Source organism: Staurois parvus, unplaced genomic scaffold, assembly GCF_062004578.1.
Source record: "Staurois parvus isolate SC_StPar_1 unplaced genomic scaffold, SC_StPar_1.0 ptg000231l, whole genome shotgun sequence".
NCBI classification, from domain to species: Eukaryota; Metazoa; Chordata; class Amphibia; order Anura; family Ranidae; genus Staurois; species Staurois parvus.
The window spans coordinates 305,095-311,893 of record NW_028318027.1 but is presented as its reverse complement, the minus strand read 5'-3'; positions in this window follow the sequence as shown (position 1 = coordinate 311,893).

Genomic DNA, 6,799 nt, shown 5'->3' with positions numbered 1-6,799 from the left:
CATCCTCTTCTTCTGAGGATGAGGATGAGGATGAAGAAGAAGAAGAAGAAGAAGTAGGATGAAAAGAAGAATAATTCCAAGCCGGCAAAAAGTGTATGTGCAGAGTTCCTCTATTCTGCAGATACACTTAGAGGAGCTCTGCAGATACACTTAGAGGAGCTCTGCACATACACTTTTTGCCGGCTTGGAATTAATCTTATTTTCATCCTACTTCTTCTTCTTCTTCTTCTTCTTCATCCTCATCCTCATCCTCAGAAGAAGAAGAAGAGGATGAGGATGAAGAAGAAGTAGGATGAAAATAAGAATAATTCCAAGCCGGCAAAAAGTGTATGTGCAGAGTTCCTTTATTCTGCAGATACACTTAGAGGAGCTCTGCAGATACACTTAGAGGAGCTCTGCACATACACTTTTTGCCGGCTTGGAATTAATCTTATTTTCATCCTACTTCTTCTTCTTCTTCTTCATCCTCATCCTCATCCTCAGAAGAAGAAGAAGAGGATGAGGATGAGGATGAAGAAGAAGAAGAAGAAGAAGAAGTAGGATGAAAATAAGAATAATTCCAAGCCGGCAAAAAGTGTATGTGCAGAGCTCCTCTAAGTGTATCTGCAGAGCTCCTCTAAGTGTATCTGCAGAATAGAGGAACTCTGCACATACACTTTTTGCCGGAAACCGCTGTATGGAGGGAATGTCCCAGAACTGTCAGAAATAGACTATTTATGACAGTTCTGGGACATTCCTTCCATACAGCGGTTGAAACATTGTATCTATTTGTTTCCATAAATGGATCCATTTATGGAAACAAATAGATATAATGTTTCAACCGCTGTATGGAAGGAATGTCCCAGAACTGTCATAAATAGTCTATTTTCTGACAGTTCTATGACATTCCCTCCATACAGCGGTTGAAACCGCTGTATGGAGTGAATGTCCCAGAACTGTCAGAAATAGACAGAAACTGTCACAGAACTGTCCTTCTTCTCATCCTTCTCCTTCTTCTCATCCTTCTTCTCATCCTTCTTCTCATCCTTCTCCTTCTTCTCATCCTTCTCCTTCTCCTTCTTCTCATCCTTCTCATTCTTCTCATTCTTCTTCTCATCCTTCTCCTTCTTCTCATCCTTCTCCTTCTCCTTCTTCTCATCCTTCTCCTTCTCCTTCTTCTCATCCTTCTCCTTCTCCATCTTCTCATCCTTCTCCTTTTCCTTCTTCTCATCCTTCTCCTTCTGCTTCTCCTTCTTCTCATCCTTCTCCTTCTTCTCATCCTTCTCCTTCTTCTCATCCTTCTCCTTCTCCTTCTTCTCATCCTTCTCCTTCTTCTCATCCTTCTCCTTCTTCTCATCCTTCTCCTTCTCCTTCTTCTCATCCTTCTCCTTCTTCTCATCCTTCTCCTTCTCCTCATCCTTCTCCTTCTCCTTCTTCTCATCCTTCTCCCTCTTCTCATCCTTCTCCTTCTCCTTCTTCTCATCCTTCTCCTTCTCCATCTTCTCATCCTTCTCCTTCTTCTCATCCTTCTCCTTCTTCTCATCCTTCTCCTTCTTCTCATCCTTCTCCTTCTTCTCATCCTTCTCCTTCTCCTCATCCTTCTCCTTCTCCTTCTTCTCATCCTTCTCCTTCTCCTTCTTCTCATCCTTCTCCTTCTCCTTCTTCTCATCCTTCTCCTTCTCCTCATCCTTCTCCTTCTCCTTCTTCTCATCCTTCTCCTTCTCCTTCTTCTCATCCTTCTCCTTCTCCTTCTTCTCATCCTTCTCCTTCTTCTCATCCTTCTCCTTCTCCTTCTTCTCATCCTTCTCCTTCTCCTTCTCATCCTTCTCCTTCTTCTCATCCTTCTCCTTCTTCTCATCCTTCTCCTTCTCCTTCTTCTCATCCTTCTCCTTTTCCTTCTTCTCATCCTTCTCCTTCTGCTTCTCCTTCTCCTTCTCCTTCTTCTCATCCTTCTCCTTCTTCTCATCCTTCTCCTTCTTCTCATCCTTCTCCTTCTCCTTCTTCTCATCCTTCTCCTTCTTCTCATCCTTCTCCTCATCCTTCTCCTTCTTCTCATCCTTCTCCTTCTTCTCATCCTTCTCCTTCTCCTTCTTCTCATCCTTCTCCTTCTCCTTCTTCTCATCCTTCTCCTTCTCCTTCTTCTCATCCTTCTCCTTCTTCTCATCCTTCTCCTTCTTCTTCTTCTCATCCTTCTCCTTCTCCTTCTTCTCATCCTTCTCTTTCTTCTCATCCTTCTCCTTCTCCTCATCCTTCTCCTTCTCCTTCTTCTCATCCTTCTCCTTCTTCTCATCCTTCTCCTTCTCCTTCTTCTCATCCTTCTCCTTCTCCTTCTTCTCATCCTTCTCCTTCTTCTCATCCTTCTCCTTCTTCTCATCCTTCTCCTTCTTCTCATCCTTCTCCTTCTTCTCATCCTTCTTCTCCTTCTCCTTCTCCTTCCTCATCTCCAAGGGCATTTAAATTAAAGGTACAGTGTTCTGCACTAATTTAAAGGCTCTCTGAAGCCTAGAAAAACTTTTTATAAGTCATCTTCGTAGCGCAGAAATTCGCATCGAATCGAATTTCATACTGGAATTCGCCGAATCAGCCGAATCAAATTTTTCAATTCTTCGCTCATCTCTAATTGCTACCCCATCCTCCTGCTGCTGCCTCCATTACAGTGTCATTTAGGAAAGAATGAGTAATGCTTTTATTCACTCCTGCAAGGCTCTCCTCACGGGGATGACCTTAATTCCCACCACAAACTGATCTCTCAGCAGCTTATCTGAGGCAGCAATGTCGGCACTGCCATACATATCTTTCTTTTCTAGGAACTTCCACAGGTTCTGGAGGGCTACCGCAAAGTGGGTGAGGCTTTCATCTTCCTGCTGTGTATGAACAGAGAACCTCAGCACAGGGACTGTCACTTTTAACTCAAAAAGACCCAACAGGCACACTATGATCTGTTCCAGGCTAGACCAAGCATACTCCAGCAGCACTATTACCTCTCTGAGGGTCACATCCTCCAGGGAGTTGATGACCAGCTCTACTATCAGCTGGGCAAGAACCTAGTATAGGCATGCAGCACTCTCTAGTCTCTCCTCCCATTCTGATAGGGAAATGTTGGCCAAACAACAAAAGAGAAACATTCCCAGCTCAACCTGCCAACCAGCCTCAAAACAAACCAAATTAACCGGCCTAACAATATTCATTAAAAAGAGGGTTAGCACATGTTTGCAAATACATGGATATGCTACAGAGCCTTATCACGGCATCCCGATATTTTGTTGTTCCTAACTCTACAAATTTTGAGAGCCCCCATAGTAGAGGCACATGTATTTAATGGATAGGCCAATGACAGGTTGACCTGAGGGAGCCCACCTCTTCTTAAAAGTACTGGTACAGGAGTGCACTGGACACCCAGCATGTAGCACAATGGCAGCTATGGCATTAGGCCATTTTTTGTATTGTGTGACCGGTCCAACCCAATATGAACTTGCTGAAGTGCAGACATGTTCCCTAAGCTTTCTGTACCCCAACAAAACTTCTCCCTATCTCTAGTGCTGTCTCTGACAGATGGGTATACTCTCCCTCCACTAGCTACTTCCCAAATGCACACCAAAACAAAAAGGACAGAGACATATAAATACTCTGCGTGACCCAAGATGACCGCCTGAATGCAGTGTAGCAAACCAAAATGCTGCTCTAGGGAACCATATAGAAACCAAGTTTCCCTTGACTTCTCCTCCAACTGCAGTTCTGCTACAGATGAGTGCCACCAACAGTGGAGAAAATAGACTTCTCCTGTCCACCAGCTATCTTCTGTAAGCTGCTAATTTAACTATCATACAATGAAGATAAAGAAAGAAAAACAAGTTTGAAGTCTAGCCTGGGTGTCAACCTTAATAACGATTATGGCCAGCACACCAGAACTCTAATCTTGGAAAATATATATATACACATACGCGGTATATATCCCAACAAAGCACGTTGTCCCCGTGTTAATGAGGACAATGGTCCCTTCCCTGCAACTCAGTCCCAGTGTTTGTGGGGGTGCAAGGGGTAAAATATCAAAATCTAGAAGCCCTCCAAATCCTGGCTCCCATGTTAATGAGTATGGGGTACATAGAACCCCTTACTCATTTAACAAAATAAAAGTTATCAAAAGTCATTTTTATTATTAATAATATTATTATTATAGAGGATTCATATAGCGCCAATAGTTTGCTCAGCGCTTTACAATACAAATGTAAATAAAAACACAAACACAGTCCTTTATTTTAAAAAAAAAATGTCCTCCAATGTAAATCTATTGTCAATCATGATGAACGCCAGCCACCAACCCTCACAAAAAAAAACCCGCCCACTGAGCACGTACACTCCTGTTGGTAGACACTCATTGAGTAACAGCCACTTCCCCAGCTGCTAAGTAAACATGCCGGTAGGGTCATCTATTGCATCTTCGGGTGTCCACGCCCATATGGCAATACAGGGCAAGTCTCAGAGTAACATCTGTTGGCGGGGTCACCCAGTGATGCCATTGTGTGACCCCCCCCACCCCATGTTTACTTAGCATAGGGGAAGTAGCTGTCCTGTCTACTGATGGGAGCAGATGTGTTTGGTAGGCAGTGTTTTTTTTCATGCTGGTTGGTGGCCAGCATTATACACGATCGATGATGGATTTACATCAGGGGACATGTTTGTTTGTTTTTAATAAAGGACTTGTCAAAGACTGTATTTGTGTGTTTATTTACTTTTAACATTTTCTTGGTTCACATGGGGGGGCAGGCATGTGAGGTTGTGTGGCTGGGTGTGGTTTAGTAGGGGGGCTGCTCACTCCCCCCCCCCCTTTCCTGGCCTGCTGGGTTGTATGCTCGGATAAGGGTCCAGTATGGATTTTGGGGGGCTCCCTTTTTTTTGTATGGGGTTCTCCTTAAAATCCATACCAGACCCAAAAGACGTGGTATAGATTGAGGAACCCCAACATTTTTTTTTCATTGTCGGCTCTTTTGTTTACATTTCATGTCAATAGGTAATTGCTTCCGACATCAGGGATGACTTATCGTTGTTAGGAAGCCAGTGGATGCCAGCTCCTTAACCATTTCAATACGGGGCAATTTCCCCCCTTCCTGCCCAGGCCATTTTTTACATTTCAGCGCTCTCACACTTTAAATGACAATTGCGCGGTCATACAACATTGTACCCAAACTAAAATTTTATCATTTTCTTCACACAACTAGAGCTTTTTTTTGGTGGTTTTTTATCATCGCCGGGGTTTTTATTTTTTGCTAAATTAACAAAAAAATACCAAAATTCTTTTTAAAAAAACAAGTTTTTCTTTGTTTCTGTTATAAAAGTTTGCAAATAAATAATTGCTCTTCATGAACTTAGGCCGAGATGTATTCTGCTACATGTCTTTGGTGAAAATAACCCAAATTAGGATGTATTATTTATCTGTAGGAAAGTTATAGAGTTCACAAACTATGGTATAGATCTGAATATTGATCAATCCTGAAGTACTGACAGCCAATCAAATTTCTTGAGGTCCAAGAATGTCAGAACAGTACAGATATCCCCCAAATGTCAGAATAGTACAGATATCCCCCAAATGTCAGGACAGTACAGATATCCCCCAAATGTCAGAACAGGACAGATATCCCCCAAATGTCAGGACAGTACAGATATCCCCCAAATGTCAGGACAGTACAGATATCCCCCAAATGTCAGAACAGTAGAGATACCCCCCAAATGTCAGGATGGTACAGATATCCCCCAAATGTCAGGACAGTACAGATATCCCCCAAATGTCAGGACAGTACAGATATCCCCCAAATGTCAGAACAGTAGAGATACCCCCCAAATGTCAGGACGGTACAGATATCCCCCAAATATCAGGACAGTACAGATATCCTCCAAATGTCAGGACGGTACAGATATCCCCCAAATGTCAGAATAGTACAGATATCCCCCAAATGTCAGGACGGTACAGATATCCCCCAAATATCAGAACAGTACAGATATCCTCCAAATGTCAGGACGGTACAGATATCCCCCAAATGTCAGAACAGTACAGATATCCCCCAAATGTAAGAACAGTACAGATATCCCCCAAATATCAGAACAGTACAGATATCCCCCAAATGTCAGAACAGTACAGATATCCCCAAATGACCCCTTTTTGCAGAGTAGACAGTCTGACGTACTTCATAAGAGGAGTGGCAAGTTTTTTGAAGCTGTATTTTTTTTGTCATAATTTTTCGGAAAATTAAAAAATTAAAAAAAATTATTTTCACTATTTTTTTTTTACATACTGTCACCAGTGCAGTACAGCATCATCATATAACTGGCATGGCGGTGAACAGGGACACTGACTGGTGACAGTATGAAAAAAAATATATATATATATATTTTTTTTATTATTTTTAATTTTTTATTACATTTTTTTTTATTTTTTGTAAGATTTTTTTTCATATTTTACTATGACCAAAGTAGTACAATGTTACCATAGTAACATTGTACTACTTTGGGGAAGTGATCAGTATTTTTTTTTTTTTTTTTTTACACAATTTGCTTATAGCAAAGTATTACTTTGCTATAAGCAAGCATTTACCTGAAAGACATCGATTCATTTAGGGTTTTTTTTTTTTTTTTTTTTTTTTGTGCTTAGCTGTGATATGGCCACAGCTAATCACATGACATGTGCATGTGACCTGCTGTGACCATTCACAGCTAGGCACTAGTATACAATGGATGGCATGAATGAAGCCATCCATTGTATACAACTGTCATGTGACCTGCTGTGATTGGTCACAGCAGGTCACATGGTACCGGCAACGAGGGCCGG